The following is a 26511-nucleotide window of genomic DNA, read 5'->3' as shown; positions in this document are numbered from 1 at the left end:
ACAAAATATGTTAAAGATTATTTTAGCGTGTATTATTTATTCAAAATAAGGAAATGAACCTTAGGCTTATGTCAGTAAATTAGCAAGCCTATCGAGGGAAATGGAAAGAGAGCGAATAATGAAAAAGTAAAGATTTTCCGAAATCACAATCCCATTCTTCACACAAACAGGGAATTTATGAATATGCATCTTTATACAATATCTCAGATAGTGATGTATTTTTAATTAGCGATAGTATGTTTCGTTATCTTTTTCAGCTTCGACGATATTCTCGTTAAACACTACAATTTAAAGCAAAGGTGAAATAAGTTATTCAGAGTTATAAATATTGCTTATTATTTTATTTCAGGTGGTGATGCAGGTGGCGCAACTGGAGCTGGAGAATCTGAAGATGCAGGTGTGTAGGATTCCAAAATATTATTATTTTTGTAAGAGTAGCACAATTTATATTACTGGCTAAAATTTTTGCAGAGTTATCAATATTCCTTCAGCCACATTTTCCAAATACTACAGAAATATTTATCATGTGATATGCTTATGCAATGGAACTGTTTTTAATTTTCTCCACGAAAAAATGATTGTTTTGCATCTACACAAACATCCTCGTAAATAAATTCTAGTGTTGTAATATAAGTATTCCTTTCCTTCTGCTGTACCTTTGAACTTTGCTTTAATACCTTTTTATATGGAAAGATTCATATATGCAGCCGAAGTTAAACGTATTTGTGAAGATCTTTCGTGTTCTTATAAGCTTCCACATAATTTTAAAACAAAATTTGTTAAAGATTACTATAGCGTGTATTATTTATTCGAAAGAAGGAAATGAATCTTGCGATTATGTTAGTAAATTAACATGCTTGTCTCTTTTACATAATTTTAAAACAAATTAGCATGTATGTAAATTAGCAAGCTTATAAGCTTTTACATTATTTTAAAACAAAATATGTTAAAGATTATTTTAGCGTGTATTATTTATTCAAAATAAGGAAATGAACCGTGGGCTTATGTTAGTAAATTAGCAAGCTTATCGAGGGAAATAAAAGAGAGCGAATAATGTAAAAGTAAAGATTTTCCGAAATCACAATCCCATTCTTCACACAAACAGGGAATTTATGAATATGCATCTTTATACAATATCTCAGATAGTGATGTATTTTGAATAAGCGATAGTATGTTTCGTTAGGTTTCTCAGCTTCGACGATATTCTCGTTAAACACTACAATTTAAAGCAAATGTGAATTAAGTTATTCAGAGTTATAAATATTGCTTATTATTTTATTTCATGTGGTGATGCAGGTGGCGCAACTGGAGCTGGAGAATCTGAAGATGCAGGTGTGTAGGATTCCAAAATATTATTATTTTTGTTAGAGTAGCAAAATTTATATTACTGGCTAAAATTTTTGCAGAGTTATCAATATTCCTTCAGCCACATTTTCCAAATACTACAGAATTATTAATCATGTGATATGCTTATGCAAGCGAACTGTTTTTAATGTTCTCCACGAAAAAATGATTGTTTTGCATCTACACAAACATCCTCGAAAACATATTCTGGTGTTGTAGAGTAAGTATTCCTTTCCTTCTGCTGTACCTTTGAACTTTGCTTTAATACCTTTTTATATGGAAAGATTCATATATGCACACGAAGTTAAACGTATTTGTGAAGATCTTTCGTGTTCTTATAAGCTTCCACATAATTTTAAAACAAAATATGTTAAAGAATACTATAGCGTGTATTATTTATTCGAAAGAAGGAAATGAATCTTGCGATTATGTTAGTAAATTAAAATGCTTATCTCTTTTACATAATTTTAAAACAAATTAGCAAGTATATAATTTATCAAGCTTATAAACTTTTACATTATTTTAAAACAAAATATGTTAAAGATTATTTTAGCGTGTATTATTTATTCAAAATAAGGAAATGAACCTTAGGCTTATGTCAGTAAATTAGCAAGCCTATCGAGGGAAATGGAAAGAGAGCGAATAATGAAAAAGTAAAGATTTTCCGAAATCACAATCCCATTCTTCACACAAACAGGGAATTTATGAATATGCATCTTTATACAATATCTCAGATAGTGATGTATTTTGAATTAGCGATAGTATGTTTCGTTATCTTTTTCAGCTTCGACGATATTCTCGTTAAACACTACAATTTAAAGCAAAGGTGAAATAAGTTATTCAGAGTTATAAATATTGCTTATTATTTTATTTCAGGTGGTGATGCAGGTGGCGCAACTGGAGCTGGAGAATCTGAAGATGCAGGTGTGTAGGATTCCAAAATATTATTATTTTTGTAAGAGAAGCACAATTTATATTACTGGCTAAAATTTTTGCAGAGTTATCAATATTCCTTCAGCCACATTTTCCAAATACTACAGAAATATTTATCATGTGATATGCTTATGCAATAGAACTGTTTTTAATTTTCTCCACGAAAAAATGATTGTTTTGCATCTACACAAACATCCTCGTAAATAAATTCTAGTGTTGTAATATAAGTATTCCTTTCCTTCTGCTGTACCTTTGAACTTTGCTTTAATACCTTTTTATATGGAAAGATTCATATATGCAGACGAAGTTAAACGTATTTGTGAAGATCTTTGGTGTTCTTATAAGTTTTCACATAATTTTAAATCAAAATATGTTAAAAATTAGTGTAGCGCGTATTATTTATTCCAAATAAAGAAATGAATCTTGCGATTATGTTAGTAAATTAACATGCTTATCTCTTTTACATAAGTTTAAAACAAATTAGCATGTATGTAAATTAGCAAGCTTATAAGCTTTTACATTATTTTAAAACAAAATATGTTAAAGATTATTTTAGCGTGTATTATTTATTCAAAATAAGGAAATGAACCTTAATTTTATGTTAGTAAATTAGCAAGCTTATCGAGGGAAATGGAAAGTGAGCGAATAATGAAAAAGCAAATATTTTCCGAAATCACAATCCGATTCTTCACGCAAACAGGGAATTTATGAATGTACATCTTTGTAGAATATCTCAGATAGTGATATATTCTGAATTATCGATATTCTATTATATTATGATTCTCAGCTTCGACGATGTTCTTGTTAAACAGTACAATTTAAAGCACAGGTGAGATAAGTTCTTCAGAGTTAAAAATACTGCTTATTATTTCACTTTAGGTGGTGATGTAGGTGGCGAAACTGGAGCTGGAGAATCAGAGAATGCAAGTGTGTAGCATTCCAAAATATTATTGTTTTTGTTACAGTAGCAAAATAAATATTACGGGCAAGGATTTTTGTGGACTTATTAATATTTCTTCGGCAACATTTTCCAAATACTAGAGAAATATTAATCATGTGATATACTTACGCAAACAAACTGTTTTTAATGTTTTCCAAGAAAAAATTATTGTTTTGCATCTACACAATCTTCCTTCAAAACAAATTCTAGTGTTGTAATATAAGTATACCTTTCCTTATTGTGTTTTTTTGTAACTTTGCTTAATAGCTTTTTCAGTGGAAAGATTCATATATGCAGACGAAGTTAAACGTATTTGTGAAGATCTTTCGCCATTTTATAAGTTTTACATAATTTTAAACCAACACTTGTTAAAGACCATTTTAGCGTGTATTATTTATTCGACATAAGGAAATGACCTTACGATTATGTTAGTAAATTAACAACCTTATCGATTTTCCATAATTTTAAAACAAATTAGCAAACGTATAAGCTTTTACATAATTTTGAAACAATATATATTAAAGATTATTTTCGCGTGTATTATTTTTCGAAATAACGAAATTAAACTTACGCTTATGGTAAATTAGCAAGCTTATCTAGCCAAATGAAAAGAGAACGAATAACGAAAAATTAAAGATTTTCTGAATACACAGTCCGATATTTCACAGAGACAGGCAATTTATGAACATACATCTATAGACAATATCGGAGATAATGATATATTCTGAATTAGCCATATTCTATTTTATTATGTATCTCAATTTCGACGATATTTTTGTTGAACACTATAATTTAAACCAAATGTAAGTTATTCAGGTTTATAGATATTGCTTTTTTTCCATATTATTCATTTTAGTTAGTGATGCAGGTGGCGCAACTGGAGCTGGAGAATCAGAAAATGCAGGTGTGTAGCATTCCAAAATATTATTTTTTTTGTTAAAGTATCAAAATAAATACTACGAGCAACGATTTTTACGAAATTATCAATACTTCTTCAGCAACATTTTCTAAATACTACACAAATAATCATCATGTGACTTGCTTATGCAAACAAATTGTCTTTAATGTTTTCCATAAAAATTTATAGTTTAAATCAACACAATATTCCTCCGAAACAAATTCACAGTTTTCTAATACAAGTATTCCTTTCCTTCTGCTGTAGTCTTATGACGTTGCTTAATACCTTTTTTAATGGAATGATTCATATATGGAGAGGAAGTTAAACGTATTTGTGAAGATCTTTCGTCTTCTTATAAGCTTTTACATAGTTTTAAAACAAAACATGTTAAATATTATTTTAGCGTGTATTATTTATTCGAAATAAGGAAATGAACCTTGCGATTATATTAGTGAATTAAAGAGCTTATCTCTTTTACATAATTTTAAAACAAATTAGCAAGTATGTAAATTAGCAAGCTTATAAGCTTTTACATAATTGTAAAACAAAATATCTTAAAGATTATTTTAGCGTGTATTATTTATTCGAGATAAGGAAACGAACCTTAGGCTTTGTTAGTAAAATAGCAAGCTTATGGAGGCCAAATGGAAAGAGAACGAATAACGAAAAATTAAAGAATTTCCGAAATCACAATCCGATTGTTCACACAAACAGGGAATTTATGAATATGCATCTTTATACAATATCTCAGATAGTGATGTATTTTGAATTAGCGATAGTATGTTTCGTTATGTTTCTCAGCTTCGACGATATTCTCGTTAAACACTACAATTTAAAGCAAAGGTGAATTAAGTTATTCAGAGTTATAAATATTGCTTATTATTTTATTTCAGGTGGTGATGCAGGTGGCGCAACTGGAGCTGGAGAATCTGAAGATGCAGGTGTGTAGGATTCCAAAATATTATTATTTTTGTTAGAGTAGCAAAATTAATATTACTGGCTAACATTTTTGCAGAGTTATTAATATTCCTTCAGCCACATTTTCCAAATACTACAGAAATATTTATCATGTGATATGCTTATGCAATCGAACTGTTTTTAATGTTTTCCACGAAAAAATGATTGTTTTGCATCTACACAAACATCCTCGAAAACAAATTCTAGTGTTGTAATATAAGTATTGTGAAGATCTTTCGTGTTCTTATAAGCTTCCACATAATTTTAAAACAAAATATGTTAAAGGTTACTATAGCGTGTATTATTTATTCGAAATAAAGAAATGAATCTTGCGATTATGTTAGTAAATTAACATGCTCATCTCTTTTACATAAGTTTAAAACAAATTAGCATGTATGTAAATTAGCAAGCTTATAAGCTTTTACATTATTTTAAAACAAAATATGTTAAAGATTATTTTAGCGTGTATTATTTATTCAAAATAAGGAAATGAACCGTGGGCTTATGTTAGTAAATTAGCAAGCTTATCGAGGGAAATAAAAGAGAGCGAATAATGTAAAAGTAAAGATTTTCCGAAATCACACACCGATTCTTCACACAAACAGGGAATTTATGAATATGCATCTTTATACAATATCTCAGATAGTGATGTATTTTGAATTAGCGATAGTATGTTTCGTTAGGTTTCTCAGCTTCGACGATATTCTCGTTAAACACTACAATTTAAAGCAAATGTGAATTAAGTTATTCAGAGTTATAAATATTGCTTATTATTTTATTTCAGGTGGTGATGCAGGTGGCGCAACTGGAGCTGGAGAATCTGAAGATGCAGGTGTGTAGGATTCCAAAATATTATTATTTTTGTTAGAGTAGCAAAATTTATATTACTGGCTAAAATTTTTGCAGAGTTATCAATATTCCTTCAGCCACATTTTCTAAATACTACAGAATTATTTATCATGTGATATGCTTATGCAATCGAACTGTTTTTAATGTTCTCCACGAAAAAATGATTGTTTTGCGTCTACACAAACATCCTTGAAAACATATTCTGGTGTTGTAATATAAGTATTCCTTTCCTTCTGCTGTACCTTTGAACTTTGCTTTAATACCGTTTTATATGGAAAGATTCATATATGCAGACGAAGTTAAACGTATTTGTGAAGATCTTTCGTGTTCTTATAAGCTTCCACATAATTTTAAAACAAAATAAGTTAAAGATTACTATAGCGTGTATTATTTATTCGAAATAAAGAAATGAATCTTGCGATTATGTTAGTAAATTAACATGCTTATCTCTTTTACATAATTTTAAAACAAATTAGCAAGTATATAATTTATCAAGCTTATAAGCTTTTACATTATTTTAAAACAAAATATGTTAAAGATTATTTTAGCGTGTATTATTTATTCAAAATAAGGAAATGAACCTTAGGCTTATGTTAGTAAATTAGCAAGCATATCGAGGGAAATGGAAAGAGAGCGAATAATGAAAAAGTAAAGATTTTCCGAAATCACAATCCCATTCTTCACACAAACAGGGAATTTATGAATATGCATCTTTATACAATGTCTCAGATAGTGATGTATTTTGAATTAGCGATAGTATGTTTCGTTTTGTTTCTCAGCTTCGAAGATATTCTCGTTAAACACTACAATTTAAAGCAAAGGTGAATTAAGTTATTCAGAGTTATAAATATTGCTTATTATTTTATTTCAGGTGGTGATGCAGGTGGCGCAACTGGAGTTGGAGAATCTGAAGATGCAGGTGTTTAGGATTCCAAAATATTATTATTTTTGTTAGAGTAGCAAAATTTATATTACTGGCTAAACGTTTTGCAGATTTATCAATATTCCTTCAGCCACATTTTCCAAATACTACAGAAATATTTATCATGTGATATGCTTATGCAATCAAACTGTTTTTAATGTTCTCCACGAAAAAATGATTGTTTTGCATCTACACAGTCATCCTCGAAAACATATTCTGGTGTTGTAATATGAGTATTCCTTTCCTTCTGCTGTGCGTTTGAACTTTGCTTTAATACCTTTTTATATGGAAAGATTCATATATGCAGACGAAGTTAAACGTAGTTGTGAAGTTAAACGTATTTGTTGGTGTTCTTATAAGCTTTCACATAATTTTAAATCAAAATATGTTAAAGATTACTGTAGCGCGTAACAACAAATGGTAAAGGTTGGCCGGACTTGACACTGTCAACATTGAGTATCTCGAATAAAATACAAGAATGGAAAATTCTTGATGATCCAAGCCACTCAGATCATAACTACATTTCATTTGAATTATCAGAAGAAATCCCCCACCTCAAATTAAGAAGATTTTCAATCTCAAAGCAAAAAGCAAGGCAATTTGGAAGAAAAATCTCCACATGTCTGCAGTATGCGGAGAAACTTATAGATAAATGCACATCACCCGATGCAGTCCATGATTTAATGGAAACAATTATCAAAACAATACAGGAGACAGCGACCAACACATTTAAACTCCGTAACAACAACAATATTACGAAGACTAACTGGTGGACAAAGGAATTAAGACGTGAAAAGCAACATACAAGGGCCCTTCGTAGAAAAATGAAAAGTGCTCCGGAAGGGTTGAAAATGGAAATATGGATAAAATACAAGCAACAATTGGCAAATTACAAAAAGAAAATAACTGAAGCAAAATTAAGCAGCTGGTAGAATTACTGCTGTAGTAATAAAGATACGTACGGCCAGCTGTATAAAATGGCTACAAGTAAAGTTTTTAGTCCCGCACATATCAGTCTTTCGAGAGATCAACTCTCACATAACAGCCAGCTTGGTAATGTCACTGAAAAAATTCTCAACAATATTCTAGATGTTGTCTTCCTAAAAGATAACGCAGAAGATGATGGCCACTCACATTCCGATATTAGATACAATAATACCGCTCCAAATACTCCAGACGATGTGGAATTCCACTCACAAGAAATTTCAAAAATTATTAAGTATCTTCCTAATAATAAAGTTTCGGGACCTGACGGATTAGACAACAGGATTATTAAGATAATTCACCACGCAATGCCTTTTCTGTTCCACAAACTACTAAACCTCTGCCTCAAATTTTATGTCTTCCCGAATTGTCTCAAACAGGGACAAACAATACTATTCAAGAAAAATAATAAAGATCCTACGGATCCGGAAGCCTTCAGACCAATCAACCTCTTATCTGCAATAGGTAAACTTCTGGAACGTGCAATCGCGTGCAGATTACGCCACCACTTAGAGAAAAACGAAACCATATGCCCCAACCAATACGGCTTCAGACCTCTCAAATGTACATCACATGCGATAGTAGAACTTCAAGAGCAGATCCGTAGGAATAAATCTTCAGCTCTCCATACAGCAGTACTCTGCATGGATCTCAAAAATGCGTTTGACTCCGTGTGGTGGCCTGGTATCCTTGAAGCCTTGCGCAACATTAAATGCCCTCAGAACATATTCAAGCTAATGAATAGTTTCCTAACAAACAGAGCAACGATAATCATCAGCAACAACTGTATAGTAGAAAGAAGAATAACGAGCGGCTGTCCACAGGGTTCTTGTCTAAGCGCAGACCTGTGGAACATCACCTTTAATTATATCACCTCCTACAAGTGGCCGGACCATACAAAGCTCATCGCCTTTGCCGACGATGTGGCCTTTGTAACAAATGGGCATTCAAGAGACATACTAGAAAAGAATAGTAACGAGACTCTCTCCATATTCCATTCCCTCTGCGTCAATCAAAAACTAATAATTTCAGATTCTAAATCACATATTATTTTATTTCCAAAACCGGGCAAATCGCTACAAAGGCTACCTTGCATTAAAATCAATAATAGAAGAATCAAGATCTCAAAAGAAATCAAATTTCTTGGATTGAAAATTGATCAAAAATTTTCTTGGATCCCACACCTCATGGAAATTCGGAAGAAGACCCAAACTATTTCTAGAGCCCTCGCGAGGATGCAAGGCACAACGTGGGGCCTCAAGTCGAGGATGCAAAACATTCTCTATAATACCGTGATCGAAAAAATAATCCTCTACGGGGTATCAGCATGGACTCACCCTATGACAGTGAAAAAGAAAAGACTATTAGCTTCGATCCAACGCCCCTTCCTCTTACAAATAGCAAAAGCATACAGAACTACCTCAACGGCAGCTCTCTGTGTATTAACAGGAATCCCACCCCTCCACCTGAAAGCAAAAGAAGATGCAGACTTAGCCACGTTATTCCACCTCAAGAAAAACATAGAGGTAGAAGATCAAAACCTGTGCCCCCTTGATTTTGAACAGCCACGAAATCCTTACCTAAGATACCCTGCAGTACATGCAAAACTCAGAATATCTACAAAAGAAGACACCCTCAGTGTACCTTCATTTCCAGTCGTGTACACAGATGGGTCAAAGTTAAACGAAGAAGTAGGATGCGCATTCTTTGCACTCCTCTCAGAACAAGAAACAACAGAATGGAAAGGACACCTAAGGAACAACAACAGCGTTTTCCAAGCAGAGCTTTCAGCCATAAAACACGCTATTCTGTGGTCTCATCAAAAGCATCTAACATATGTTGCCATCTACAGTGATAGCCAAGCGGCAATTAAAGCCGTCGATGATGCAAGAAACAAATCATCAATAGTGCAAGATATCTACGATTTATTATCACAGCGCAAGACAACATCTATAAAAAAAAAATAAAATAAAGTGGGTAAAAGCGCATGCTGGACAAGCCCAAAATTAAAGGGCAGATGCGCTTGCTAAAAATGCAGCTCAAGACCCATCTCTACCTCCAATCAATGTCCCATTCCCTAAATCGTATGTGAAACATATGTTGAAAAAAATTACATTAAAAAAATGGCAAACTGAATGGGAAAATGCAGAAGTAGGTAGAAGGCTTTTCAACTTCTACAAGAAACCCACATATGATCCAATCTCTTATAACTTCTTCATCAACATATTCTTATCTGGACATGGTGGTTTTCCCCACGTACTACTTTGCACGAAATTTGAGCGATTCAGACAAGTGCGTATGTGGGGAAAAGGGAGACCCAGAACACTATGTTTTCAAGTGCCAGCTCACAAAAGAGCTACACTGCAAAGGAAGGTCACAAATTACGCCTGAGTACATTAAATGCATGCTAACGATACCTCAATTACAACAAAAGGTTTCCTTGATTATGAAGAAACTTTTTGCATATAAAAGAGAAGACATATGTCAAGATGCTATCACATCTGTATAAATACCTCTTATTCTACAACTTTAAAAAATAATGCAAGATTTCAGAAATATTGCAAGTGTCTGAAACAGGCTAAATATGGTATAAATAGTGTTTATAAAATAGTTACATTAAGAATTTGGACTGTATTAATGTAATAATTAAATCATTAATTAAAAAATAATATACGACTCTATTAGATATATTATTGTAAATGTAAGTATTATTTGATTTTCTAATGTATATTTTCTGTATTTATGATACATTAATTTACAAAAATAATAATGTAAGATTTCAGTGCTGATGCATTTGTGTGTAACAAGTTAAAAAAAATGAAAGGAAATGTATTAATAAGAGAATTCGCCTTAGTAATTCAACTAAATATGATAAAGTGCACACACACACACACACACAAAAAAAAAAAAAAAAAAAAAAAAAAATCCTTCAATTTGCTCCTTAAAATGATGTTTATTTTAATTCGATGTAACTAGATATACTAATGTAAATATATTGTTTGTATGAAGTACAATGTACAATGAAAGTTTGTATGTATGTTCGAAGTAATTATGTTATTTCAATCTGCCATAATCCAACTTTTGTTAATAGGTTAATTTCTTTGCAATAATTGTATACTATGTCTTTGTAATTGTATATTCAATACGTAAGTCTAATATTAATGTAAAATTACTATGTAAATGTCTTGGTAGGCTAGCATCCGATGCGGGCCAACTAAAAGCCCAGCGGGGTACAGTAGTGCGGCGGAGCAACACCTGTAAAAGTCACTGACGAAGTTCTGGTGCTCCGTCCAATTTTCCCTGTCCCTGTAGCGCGTATTATTTATTCGAAATAAAGAAATGAATCTTACGATTATGTTAGTAAATTAACATGCTTATCTCTTTTACATAAGTTTAAAACAAATTAGCATCTATGTAAATTAGCAAGCTTATAAGCTTTTACATTATTTTAAAACAAAATTTGTTAAAGATTATTTTAGCGTGTATTATTTATTCAAAATAAGGAAATGAACCTTGGGCTTATGTTAGTAAATTAGCAAGCTTATCGAGGGAAATGGAAAGAGAGCGAATAATGAAAAAGTAAAGATTTTCCGAAATCACAATCCGATTCTTCACGCAAACAGGGAATTTATGAATGTACATCTTCGTAGAATATCTCAGATATTGATATATTCTGAATTAGCGATATTCTATTATATTATGATTCTCAGCTTCGACGATGTTCTTGTTAAACAGTACAATTTAAACCACAGGTGAGATAAGTTATTCAGAGTTAAAAATACTGCTTATTATTTCACTTTAGGTGGTGATGCAGGTGGCGCAACTGGAGCTGGAGAATCAGAAAATGCAGGTGTGTAGCATTCCAAAATATTATTGTTTATGTTACAGTAGCACAATAAATATTACGGGCAAGGATTTTTGCGGACTTATTAATATTTCTTCGGCAACATTTTCCATATACTAGAGAAATATTCATCATGTGATATACTTACGCAAACAAACTGTTTTTAATGTTTTCCAAGAAAAAATTATTGTTTTGCATCTACACAATCTTCCTTCAAAACAAATTCTAGAGTTGTAATATAAGTATTCCTTTCCTTATTGTGTTTTTTTGTAACTTTGCTTAATACCTTTTTCAATGGAAAGATTCATATATGCAGACGAAGTTAAACGTATTTGTGAAGATTTTTCGCCTTTTTATAAGTTTTACATAATTTTAAAGCAATACATTTTAGCGTGTATTATTTATTCGACATAAGGAAATGACCTTACGATTATGTTAGTAAATTAACAAGCTTATCGATTTTCCATAATTTTAAAACAAATTAGCAAATGTATAAGCTTTTACATAATTTTGAAACAATATATATTAAGGATTATTTTAGCGTGTATTATTTTTCGAGCTAAGGAAATTAAACTTACGCTTATGGTAAATTAGCAAGCATATCTAGGCCAAATGAAAAGAGAACGAATAACGAAAAATTAAAGATTTTCTGAAATCACAGTCCGATATTTCACAGAGACAGGCAATTTATGAACATACATCTATAGAGAATATCGAAGATAATGATATATTCTGAATTAGCCATATTATATTTTATTATGTATCTCAATTTCGACGATATTTTTGTTGAACACTATAATTTTAACCAAAGGTAAGTTATTCAGGTTTATAAATATTGCTTTTTTTTCATATTATTCATTTTAGGTAGTGATGCAGGTGGCGCAACTGGAGCTGGAGAATCAGACAATGCAGGTGTGTAGCATTCCAAAATATTATTTTTTTTGTTACAGTATCAAAATAAATATTACGAGCAACGATTTTTACGAAATTATCAATACTTCTTCAGCAACATTTTCTAAATACTACACAAATAATCATCATGTGACTTGCTTATGCAAGCAAATAGTCTTTAATGTTTTCCATGAAAAAATTACTGTTTCGCATCTACACAATATTCCTCCGAAACAAATTCACAGTTTTCTAATACAAGTATTCCTTTCCTTCTGTAGTCTTATGACGTTGCTTAATACCTTTTTCAATGAAATGATTCATATATGGAGAGGAAGTTAAACGTATTTGTGAAGATCTTTCGTCTTATATAAGCTTTTACATAGTTTTAAAACAAAACATGTTAAAGATTATTTTAGAGTTTATTATTTATTCGAAATAAGGAAATGAACCTTGCGATTATGTTAGTGAATTAAAAAGCTTATCTCTTTTACATAATTTTAAAACAAATTAGCAAGTATGTAAATTAGCAAGCTTATAAGCTTTTACATAATTGTAAAACAAAATATCTTAAAGATTATTTTAGCGTGTATTATTTATTCGAGATAAGGAACCGAACCTTAGGCTTTGTTAGTAAAATAGAAAGCTTATGGAGGCCAAATGGAAAGAGAACGAATAACGAAAAATTAAAGAATTTCCGAAATCACAATCCGATTCTTCACACAAACAGGGAATTTATGAATATGCATCTTTATACATTATCTCAGATAGTGATGTATTTTGAATTAGCGATAGTATGTTTCGTTTTGTTTCTCAGCTTCGAAGATATTCTCGTTAAACACTACAATTTAAAGCAAAGGTGAATTAAGTTATTCAGAATTATAAATATTGCTTATGATTTTATTTCAGGTGATGATGCAGGTGGCGGAACTGGAGCTGGAGAATCTGAAGATGCTGGTGTGTAGGATTCCAAAATATTATTATTTTTGTTAGAGTAGCAAAATTAATATTACTGGCTAAAATTTTTGCAGAGTTATCAATATTCCTTCAGCCACATTTTCGAAATACTACAGAAATATTTATCATGTGATATGCTTATGCAATCGAACTGTTTTTAATGTTCTCCACGAAGAAATGATTGTTTTTCATCTACACAAACATCCTCGAAAACATATTCTGGTGTTGTAATATAAGTATTCCTTTCCTTCTGCTGTACCTTTGAACTTTGCTTTAATTCCTTTTTATATGGAAAGATTCATATATGCAAACTAAGTTAAACGTATTTGTGAAGATCTTTCGTGTTCTTATAAGCTTCCACATAATTTTAAAACAAAATATGTTAAAGATTACTATAGCGTGTATAATTTATTCCAAATAAAGAAATGAATCTTGCGATTATGTTCATAAATTAACATGCTTATCTCTTTTACATAATTTTAAAACAAATTAGCAAGTATATAATTTATCAAGCTTATAAGCTTTTACATTATTTTAAAACAAAATATGTTAAAGATAATTTTAGCGTGTATTATTGATTCAAAATAAGGAAATGAAACTTAGGCTTATGTTAGGAAATTTGCAAGCTTATCGAGGGAAATGGAAAGAGAGCGAATGATGAAAAAGTAAAGATTTTCCGAAATCACAATCCCATTCTTCACACAAACAGGGAATTTATGAATATGCATCTTTATACAATATCTCAGATAGTGATGTATTTTGAATTAGCGATAGTATGTTTCGTTATGTTTTTCAGCTTCGACGATATTCTCGTTAAACACTACAATTTAAAGCAAAGGTGAATTAAGTTATTCAGAGTTATAAATATTGCTTATTATTTTATTTCAGGTGGTGATGCAGGTGGCGCAACTGGAGCTGGAGAATCTGAAGATGCAGGTCTGTAGGATTCCAAAATATTATTATTTTTGTAAGAGTAGCACAATTTATATTACTGGCTAAAATTTTTGCAGAGTTATCAATATTCCTTCAGCCACATTTTCCAAATACTACAGAAATATTTATCATGTGATATGCTTATGCAATGGAACTGTTTTTAATTTTCTCCACGAAAAAATGATTGTTTTGCATCTACACAAACATCCTCGTAAATAAATTCTAGTGTTGTAATATAAGTATTCCTTTCCTTCTGCTGTACCTTTGAACTTTGCTTTAATACCTTTTTATATGGAAAGATTCATATATGCAGACGAAGTTAAACGTATTTGTGAAGATCTTTGGTGTTCTTATAAGATTTCACATAATTTTAAATCAAAATATGTTAAAGATTACTGTAGCGTGTATTATTTATTCGAAATAAAGAAATGAATCTTGCGATTATGTTAGTAAATTAACATGCTCATCTCTTTTACATAAGTTTAAAACAAATTAGCATGTATGTAAATTAGCAAGCTTATAAGCTTTTACATTATTTTAAAACAAAATATGTTAAAGATTATTTTAGCGTGCATTATTTATTCAAAATAAGGAAATGAACCTTAGGGTTATGTTAGGAAATTAGCAAGCTTATCGAGGGAAATGGAAAAAGAGCGAATAATGAAAAAGTAAAGATTTTCCGAAATCACAATCCGATTCTTCACGCAAACAGGAAATTTATGAATGTACATCTTTGTAGGATATCTCAGATAGTGATATATTCTGAATTAGCGATATTCTATTATATTATGATTCTCAGCTTCGACGATGTTCTTGTTAAACAGTACAATTTAAACTACAGGTGAGATAAGGTATTCAGAGTTAAAAATACTGCTTATTATTTCACTTTAGGTGGTGATGCAGGTGGCGCAACTGGAGCTGGAGAATCAGAAAATGCAGGTGTGTAGCATTCCAAAATATTATTGTTTTTGTTACAGTAGCAAAATAAATATTACGGGCAAGGATTTTTGCGGACTTATTAATATTTCTTCGGCAACATTTTCCAAATACTAGAGAAATATTCATCATGTGATATAGTTACGCAAACAAACTGTTTTTAATGTTTTCCAAGAAAAAATTATTGTTTTGCATCTACACAATCTTCCTTCAAAATAAATTCTAGTGTATTAATATAAGTATTCTTTCCTTATTGTGTTTTTTTGTAACTTTGCTTAATACCTTTTTCAAATCAAAGATTCATATATGCAGACGAAGTTAAACGTATTTGTGAAGATCTTTCGCCATTTTATAAGTTTTACATAATTTTAAACCAATACTTGTTAAAGACCATTTTAGCGTGTATTATTTATTCGACATAAGGAAATGACCTTACGATTATATTATTAAATTAACAAGCTTATCGATTTTCCATAATTTTAAAACAAATTAGCAAACGTATAAGCTTTCACATAATTCTGAAAGAATATTGTTACGAATTTGGTATATAAAAAGCTAATGTTAGTTCAATTATAAATTAAATGGTTTTATATCTCGCGCAGTGCAGCCCGTGACGAATATTAAAAGAAATCTAAGCCGGAAAATTAAAAATATAAGAGCGCGTGCGTTAAATAAATAAATATCTCTTTTTTTATTTCGAGAAAGTACTGGAAAATTCTAGCGCGTGATTTTAAAATGTTATGAAAGGAGGAACACATCTCAGTTTGTGGTAGTTGCTTAGTTTGTTGTTGTTTAGAAAACTGCTCTTGTTGATTGTAGCGAATTCGCGGATTAGCGTTCTTTAGCTGTTTTGAATTACGTTCTATTGGACATTTGAGTAGTTAAAAGATAACTACTGTGAGATATTGTAACACTGCATCATAACTTGAGAAAATTTAAGCATTTTGTTGTGATAATAATAACTCTTTGTTCATTTTTCATCGGACTTGTGCATTCTTTTCGTAACGAACCCGTACGCACGCAACAATTTTTGGTGTCAGAAGTGGGATATTGAATGCCAATAACAAGAGCGATGGAAGAACAATTCAGGCAAATGATGACTGCATTTGCTGCTTTCCAAGAAAAGATGGAAGGAGCCGTCAACTCCGTTAAGGAAGAGATAAAAGTTGTACAAGAAAAGATGGAAGCTGGCCAAGCATCATTTAAAGAAGAAATTAAAGAGAAAATGGATGCTGGTTAAATATCCGTTAAGGAAGAAATGAAATTCTTAAAGACGAGATGAAAGCAGGTCAGGACGAAATGAAAAGAGAAATTACCTACGCAATAGAAAATAAATTTGAGGCTATGGAAGGCAGAATAGACGCGGTTGAAATTAAAGTTGGACAAATTGAAGAAAACGTTTCCTCTGTGAAAGCGCAAATAGAAGACAGAGTTTCGGCCGTGGAACAACAAATAGGTTACAAAGTTGATTCAGTCAAAGAAGAAATAGAAGGAAGAGTTTGTTCCGTTAAACAACAAATCGAACAACAAATTGATGAGAGAGTTTCTGCAGTTGCCAAAGAAATGGATACTTTAAAGAAATTCGTAGCGTCGGCAGGGAGCGGGAGTGATGATTTTAAATTCTTACCGATGCCTGCTCGTCCATCTCTGAAGCTATCCACATATGATGGGAAGACATCCTGGCAAGTGTATAAGACCCAGTTTTCTATCGTTGCGGATGCGAATGGATGGGATTCCCAAGCTAAGGCCTGTCATCTTGCCGCTTCTTTGAGAGCAGACGCAGCGGATATCCTGCAGACTCTTCCCGAAAACCAGAGACTAGACTTTGAAGCTCTATCCGGCGCATTGGAGCTGCGCTTTGGAGAGAAGTGTTTAAAAGACTACAGCAGGCTTCAACTAAAATCCCGTCAGCAGAAGCCCACCGAAACACTTCAGTAGCTTGCCACGGATGTTGAAAGGCTGTCCCACCTCGCCTTTTCGGAGTGCCCGACAGTAACAAGGGAAAGCCTGTCCCTGCAATATTTCATCGATGGCATTCGGGACCCTGAAATACAGAAAGCACTGCGAATGGCAGATGTGAAGGACATAAAAAGCGCTCTGTTGTACGCCGTAAAAGTCGAGGCAGCCCAGCAAGCAACTCGTAGAGATAGCCACCCAGTCAGAGCTGTGCGAGTCCACGAGCCAGTGGATCAATTGATGGCTCGTTTAGATGATTTATCCAGACAAGACGATGCTTTGATACGGAGTAGCAGTGAGAACAAAGTAGCTGTAAGGTGTTGGAGATGTGGTAGTGAAGGTCACCTAAGACGGAATTGCAGAACACCCCAGGGTACGGAATATAAAGCAGATGATTTTACCAGACAAGTCAGTGGCTTGAGACGGAACAGAAGTGAAAAGAAACTATTCTAAAGTGCTGGAACTGCGGAGTGGAAAGCCACATACGAAGAAACTGCAGAACACCTCGAGGTACGGAAAATAAGACCATTTCCCAGCAACGACGCAGTAAACAAATTAATGACCAGATCAAGGAACGGAGGTTGCCAGATAATGAAAAACCCTTTTTTAAAGCGCTTAAGATCTCTATAGTGAGTGGCAACAATAACGGACTGTCCATCAATGGGAATATCGATGGAGTTCCTTGCAATATGATCATTGACACAGGAGCTAATGTTACCATCATTACGAAAGATTTAGCTGAACAATTTAAAGATAAACTTATTTGGACGCCATCCTGTGTTACCCTTCGGACTGCGTCTGGTGACAAGATCGACATAACTGGGAAGTTAAACGTGAACATCACGTTTGGAAGTGCCGCCTATCATCACACGGCATATGTGGCGGATATCACAGATCCATGCATACTCGGATTGGACTTTTTAAGGAAATACAATTTTTCCCTAGACTTGAAAAACAACAAACTGCTTTCAGCATCTGATGGCATGATTATCCATCCTCAGAAGAGATCCTCACCTGGAAATGCCGACGCCTTGTCCGAAAGACCCAGCTCGGGAAGCCGCCGAAATCATGCTAGGGTCGAAACGAAACGCAAGACTACCAGCTATTCTCCATCCCAGAAGCTCTTCGGTCGAGACCATCGTCTGCCTTGTGACCGCCTGTTTGGTCGCCCTACGGATGCGCCTTCATCGCCTGAGGAACACATCCAAGATGTCCAGGCCCGGTTTGAGGGGATGCACCGTTCTGCACGAAAGCGAGTCAACTTGGCGACGGAGAAAGTGAAGACCAGATACGACACGCGAGCTACTAGACATAGATCCAACAAAGGAGACAAGGTGTGGTTGTGGAACCCGATTCAACGAAAAGGACTGAGTCCTAAATTACAGTCACCTTCGGATGGTCCATATACAGTGCTGAACACGAATGACGTCGTGGCTCGGACCTGTGAGTCTTCGAACTCTTACGACAGGTTAGCTTATTACTATGGCCATAGTACATAATGTAAATAATTGTAAATAGTATCAGACCATGGTCCTTTATGTTTTTAAATGTGTATTTGATTTAATTTCTATTTAGTATTTGTTTTGTATTTAGTATTTGATAGCATTTGATTTGTTTAAGTTAGTTATTGCATTTATTGTTCATGTTGTTTGATATTGTGATGTAATGTTTATGCCTCAGTTGTATTTATGCCACAGTTGTAAGTTTAGCTTCCGGTCCAGGGATTGTACTGCCCGGGACGTGCAGTCCTTGGGAAGGGGGCAGTGTTACGAATTTGGTATTTAAAAAGCTAATGTTAGTTCAATTATAAATTAAATGGTTTTATTTCTCGCGCAGTGCAGCGCGTGACGAATATTAAAAGAAAGCTAAGCCGGAAAATTAAAAATATAAGAGCGCGTGCGTTAAATAAATAAATATCTCTTTTTTTATTTCGAGAAAGTACTGGAAAATTCTAGCGCGTGATTTTAAAATGTTATAAAAGGAGGAAAACATCTCAGTTTGTGGTAGTTGCTTAGTTTGTTGTTGATTAGAAAACTGCTCTTGTTGATTGTAGCGAATTCGCGGATTAGCGTTCTTTAGCTGTTTTGAATTACGTTCTATTGGACATTTGAGTAGTTAAAAGATACCTACTGTGAGATATTGTAATACTGCATCATAACTTGAGAAAATTTAAGCATTTTTTTGTGATAATAATAAATTTTTGTTCATTTTTCATCGGACTTGTGCATTCTTTTCGTAATGAACCCGTACGCACGCAACAATATATATTAAAGATTATTTTAGCGTGTATTATTTTTCGAGATAAGGAAATTAAACTTACGCTTATGGTAAATTAGCAAGCTTATCTAGGCCAAATGAAAAGAGAACGAATAACGAAAAACTAAAGATTTTCTGAAATCACAGTCCGAAATTTCACAGAGACAGGCAATTTATGAACATACATCTATAGAGAATATCGGAGATAATGATATATTCTGAATTAGCCATATTATATTTTATTATGTATCACAATTTCGACGATATTTTTGTTGAACACTATAATTTAAACCAAAGGTAAGTTATTCAGGTTTATAAATATTGCTTTTTTTTCATATTATTCATTTTAGGTAGTGATGCAGGTGGCGCAACTGGAGCTGGAGAATCAGAAAATGCAGGTGTGTAGGATTTCAAAATATTATTTTTTTTTGTTACAGTATAAAAATAAATATTACAAGCAACAATTTTTAGGAAATTATCAATACTTCTTCAGCAACATTTCCTAAATACTACACAAATAATCATCATGTGACTTGCTTATGCAAGCAAATTGTCTTTAATGTTTTCCATGAAAAAATTATTGTTTCGCATCTACACAATATTCCTCCGAAAAATTCACAGTTTTCTAATACAAGTATTCCTTTCCTTCTGCTGTAGTCTTATGACGTTGCTTAATACCTTTTTCAATTGGAATGATTCATATATGGAGAGGAATTTAAACGTATTTGTGAAGATCTTTCGTCTTCTTATAAGCTTTTACATAGTTTTAAAACAAAACATGTTACAGATTATTTTAGCGTGTATTATTTATTCGAAATAAGGAAATGAACCTTGCGATTATGTTAGTGAATTAAAAAGCTTATCTCTTTTACATAATTTTAAAACAAATTAGCAAGTATGTAAATTAGCAAGCTTATAAGCTTTTACATTATTTTAAAACAAAATATCTTAAAGATTATTTTAGCGTGTATTATTTATTCGAGATAAGGAAACGAACCTTAGGCTTTGTTAGTAAAATAGCAAGCTTATCGAGGCCAAATGGAAAGAGAACGAATAACGAAAAATTAAAGAATTTCCGAAATCACAATCCGATTGTTCACACAAACAGGGAATTTATGAATATGCATCTTTATACAATATCTCAGATAGTGATGTATTTTGAATTAGCGATAGTATGTTTCGTTATGTTTCTCAGTTTCGACGATATTCTCATTAAACACTACAATTTAAAGCAAAGGTGAATTAAGTTATTCAGAGTTATAAATATTGCTTATGATTTTATTTCAGGTGGTGATGCAGGTGGCGCAACTGGAGCTGGAGAATCTGAAGATGCAGGTGTGTAGGATTCCAAAATATTATTATTTTTGTTAGAGTAGCAAAATTAATATTACTGGCTAGAATTTTTGCAGAGTTATCAATATTCCTTCAGCCACATTTTCCCAATACTACAGAAATATTTCTCATGTGATATGCTTATGTAATGGAACTGTTTCTAATGTTCTCCACGAAAAAATGATTGTTTTGCATCTACACAAACATCCTCGTAAATAAATTCTAGTGTTGTAATATAAGTATTCCTTTCCTTCTGCTGTACCTTTGAACTTTGCTTTAATACCTTTTTATATGGAAATATTCATATATGCAGACGAAGTTAAACGTATTTGTGAAGATCTTTCGTGTTCTTATAAGCTTTTACATAGTTTTAAAACAAAACATGTTACAGATTATTTTAGCGTGTATTATTTATTCGAAATAAGGAAATGAACCTTGCGATTATGTTAGTGAATTAAAAAGCTTATCTCTTTTACATAATTTTAAAACAAATTAGCAAGTATGTAAATTAGCAAGCTTATAAGTTTTACATTATTTTAAAACAAAATATGTTAAAGATCATTTTAGCGTGTATTATTTATTCAAAATAAGGAAATGAACCTTAGGCTTGTGTTAGTAAATTAGCAAGCTTATCGAGGGAAATTGTAAGAGAGCGAATAATGAAAAAGTAAAGATTTTCCGAAATCACAAATTCATTCTTCACACAAACAGGGAATTTATATATATACATCTTTGTAGAATATCTCAGATAGTGATATATTCTGAATTAGCGATATTCTATTATATTATGATTCTCAGCTTCGACGATGTTCTTGTTAAACAGTACAGTTTAAACCACAGGTGAGATAAGTTATTCAGAGTTAAAAATACTGCTTATTATTTCACTTTAGGTGGTGATGCAGGTGGCGCAACTGGAGCTGGAGAATCAGAAAATGCAGGTGTGTAGCATTCCAAAATATTATTGTTTTTGTTACAGTAGCAAAATAAATATTACGGGCAAGGATTTTTGCGGACTTATCAATATTTCTTCGGCAACATTTTCCAAATACTAGAGAAATATTCATCATGTGATATACTTACGCAAGGAAACTGTTTTTAATGGTTTTCCAAGAAAAAATTATTGTTTTGCATCTACACAATCTTCCTTCAAAACAAATTCTAGTGTCCTAATATAAGTATTCCTTTCCTTATTGTGTTTTTTTTGTATCTTTGCTTAATACTTTTTCAATGGAAAGATTCATATATGCAGACGAAGTTAAACGTACTTGTGAAGATCTTTCGCCTTTTTATAAGTTTTACATAATTTTAAAGCAATACTTGTTAAAGACCATTTTAGCGTGTATTATTTATTCGACATAAGGAAATGACCTTACGATTACGAATTACTTACGATTTACTTACGAATAATTAGTAAATTAACAAGATTATCGATTTTCCATAATTTTAAAACAAATTAGCAAACGTATAAGCTTTTACATAATTTTGGAACAAAATATATTAAAGATTATTTTAGCGTTCATTATTTTTCGAGATATGGAAATTAAACTTACGCTTATGGTAAATTAGCAAGCTTATCTAGGCCAAATGAAAAGAGAACGAATAACGAAAAATTAAAGTTTTTCTGAAATCACAGTCCGACATTTCATAGAGACAGGCAATTTATGAACATTTATTTTAGAGAATATCGGAGATAATGATATATTCTCAATAAGCCATATTCTATTTTATTATGTATCTCAATTTCGACGATATTTTTGTTGAACACTATAATTTAAACCAAAGGTAAGTTATTCAGGTTTATAAATATTGCTTTTTTTTAATATTTATCATTTTAAGTACTGATGCAGGTGGCGCAACTGGAGCTGGAGAATCAGAAAATGCAGGTGTGTAGCATTCCAAAATATATTTTTTTTTGTTTTTTTACAATATAAAATAAATATTACGATACAAGTATTCCTTTCCTTCTGCTGTAATCTTATGACGTTGCTTAATAACTTTTTCAATGAAATGATTCATATATGGAGAGGAAGTTAAACGTATTTGTGAAGATCTTTCGCCTTTTTATAAGTTTTACATAATTTTAAAGCAATAGTTGTTAAAGACCATTTCAGCGTGTATTATTTATTCGAAATAAGGAAATGAACCTTGCGATTATGTTAGTGAATTAAAAAGCTTATCTCTTTTACATAATTTTAAAACAAATTAGCAAGTATGTAAATTAGCAAGCTTATAAGCTTTTACATAATTGTAAAACAAAATATCTTCAAGATTATTTTAGCGTGTATTATTTATTCGAGATAAGGAAAGGAACCTTAGGCTTATGTTAGTAAAATAGCAAGCTTATCGAGGCCAAATGGAAAGAGAATGAATTACGAAAAATTAAAGAATTTCCGAAATCACAATGCGATTTTTCTCACAAAAAGGGAATTTATGAATATACATCTTTATAGAATATCTCAGATAGTGATATATTTTGAATTAGCGATAATATGTTTCATTACGTTTCTCAGCTTCGACGATATTCTTGTTAAACACTACAATTTAAAGCAAAGTTGAACTAAGTTATTCAGAGTTATAAATATTGCTTATTATTTTATTTCAGGTGGTGATGCAGGTGGCGCAACTGGAGCTGGAGAATCAGAAAAATCAGGTGTGTAGCATTCCAAAATATTATTTTTTTTTTTTTACAGTAGCAAAATGAATATTAGGGGCAAGGATTTTTGCGGAGTTATCAATATTTCTTCGGCAACATTTTCCAAATTCTACAGAAATATTCATCATGTGATATACTTATGCAAACAAACTTTTTTATGTTTTCCACGAAAAAATAATTGTTTTGCATCGACACAATCTTCCTTCAAAACAAATTCTAGTGTTGTAATATAAGTATTCCTTACCTTCTTGTGTACTTTTGTAACTTTGCTTAATAGCTTTTCCAATGGAAAGATTCATATATGCAGACGAAGTTAAACGTATTTGTGAAGATCTTTCGCCTTTTTATAAATTTTACATAATTTTAAAGCGATGCTTGTTAAAGACCATTTTAGCGTGTATTATTTATTCGACATAAATGACCTTACGATTATGTTAATAAATTAACAAGCTTATCGATTTTCCATAATTTTAAAACAAATTAGCAAACTTGTTAATTTTGAAACAAAATACAGTGGATGGACAAAAATATGGAAACACCTTGTGAAATGCATGTTTGAAAAGAAAGATTGATTTTAATGAAATATGTAGGTGGCGCTAGCGTTTTTGACTACTGACGCCACCTATACAACTTCGTAAATGTACTAAACAGTTCAGTTGTTGTCGGAGTACTGTTATGTGAGGTTGTGATTGCTTTATGTCAGAGTTAACAGACTTCGAACGTGGGCAAATTGTTGGAGCATGTATCGTAGGTGCTTCCTAATCAAGATAGCCGAGGTGTTTAGTGTTTCAAGAGGTACTGTATTGGAGATTTATTCCACATGTTTGAAAAGCGGAAAAACATCATCTGCTAAATCACAGCGCGGACGAAAGTGTGTCCTGAGTGATCGTGATAGACGATCATTAAGGGCAATTGTGACGAAAAATAAGAAGACCACAGCTGCAAAAGTTACTGCTGAAATGAATGTTGGGTTACCGAACACTGTGAGTACCAAAACAGTTAGAAGACAGTGAGAAGCCACTCATCAGTGATGCTAATGCCCGTAACAAGAAAAGGTGGTGTTTAAGTCATAAAGCCTGGACTATAGAGCAGTGGAAGAGAGTAATATGGTCTCACGAGTCTTCTTTCACATTGTTTCCCACTTCTGGCCGAGTATTCGTTTGGAGAATGCCATCTCAAGCCTATAATACAGACTGCTTGTTGCCAAGAGTGAAACATTGCGGGGGTTCTGTTATGGTTTGGGCAGCCATATCGTGGTTCTCTGCTAGCCCCATGATAATTGTGTCAGGGCACATGACTACCAAGACTTATGTGAACATTTTGGCCGATCAAGTTCATCCCATGGTACAAACTTTGTTCCCCGATGGTGATGGTGTCTTCCAAGACGACAAAGCCCCTGTTCACACTGCTCACATTGTCCAAGACTGGTTTTCTAAGCACGAGGATGAGTTCTCCCATCTCCCCTGGCCACCACAGTCACCAGACCTGAATATTATCGAATCTTTTTGGTCTAAATTGGAACGGAAAGTGCGTTCTCGTTATCCACCGCCAACATCGTTATCTGAACTTGCCACCATTTTTCAGGAAGAATGGTATAATATTCCCTTGGAAAACATACAGGAACTGTATTTATCCATTCCGAGAAGACTGCAAGTTGTTTTGGATGCCAACGGGTTTCCTTCCCCATATTAAGAAAAGAAACATGTTTTTTTAAAGGTGTTTCCATATTTTTGTCCAACCCCTGTATATTAAAGATTATTTTAGCGTGTATTATTTTTGGAGACAAGGAAATTAAACTTACGCTTATGGTAAATTAGCAAGCTTATCTAGGCCAAACGAAAAGAGAACGAATAACGAAAAATTAAAGATTTTCTGAAATCACAGTCCGATATTTCACAGAGACAGGCAATTTATGAACATACATCTTTATAGAATATCGAAGATAATGATATATTCTGAATTAGCGATATTCTATTTTATTATGTTTCTCAATTTCGCCGATATTATTGTTGAACACTATAATTTAAACCAAAGGTAAGTTATTCAGGTATATAAATATTGCTTTTTTTTCATATCATTCATTTTAGGTGGTGATGCAGGTGGCGCAACTGGAGCTGGAGAATCAGAAAATGCAGGTGTGTAGCATTCCAAAATATTATTGTTTTTGTTTGAGTAGCAAAATTAAGATTACGGGCAAGGATTTTTGCGGAGTTATCAATATTCCATCTGTTATATTTACAAATACTAGAGAAATATTCATCATGTGATTTGCTTATGCAATCGAGCTGTTTTTAATTTTTTCCACGAACAAATGATTGTTTTGCATCTACACAATCTTGCACGAAAACAAATTCTAGTGTTGCAATATAAGTATTCCTTTCCTTCTGCTGTACTTTTGAACTTTGCTTTAATACCTTTTTATTTGGAAAGATTCATATATGCAGACGAAGTTAAACGTATTTGTGAAGATCTTTCGACGTTTTAACGTTTACATCGTTAACTATGAAATTCCGGATAACAAGGTTATCTTATTCAAAGTGAGTAAAATGCGGATGTATGACAGTGTTTACCCAACTCTTTGCGTTTCCTTCTATTACTGACAAAAGACTCTCAATTAAATTAAAAATATTTTTGAATAGTTAAATATTAGTACTTTCGAGTAGATAATAAAGTTCAACCACAGTGCTGTCTTTTCTACATAGAAATAATAGTGACGAAAACGTTTGGACCAATATTCAAGAACTGAGATTTTGTATTTAGAGGCATAATATTCTAAAGCAAAGTTTTTCACTTTCAGCTGCAGCAATTATGCTTGTAATTGTTGCATATTAAATTTTAAAAAAATATTTGTGCTTTAATTAAGCTCCGTTGACATTGTTATCGTAAGGAAATTAAACTTCTGTTATGTTACACATGGATTTAGACATGT

This window comes from Stegodyphus dumicola, chromosome 12, assembly GCF_044657685.1.
Source record: "Stegodyphus dumicola isolate Sdum_Otavi_A_Nest chromosome 12, ASM4465768v1".
NCBI classification, from domain to species: Eukaryota; Metazoa; Arthropoda; class Arachnida; order Araneae; family Eresidae; genus Stegodyphus; species Stegodyphus dumicola.
Note: the sequence above shows the minus strand (reverse complement) of the source record.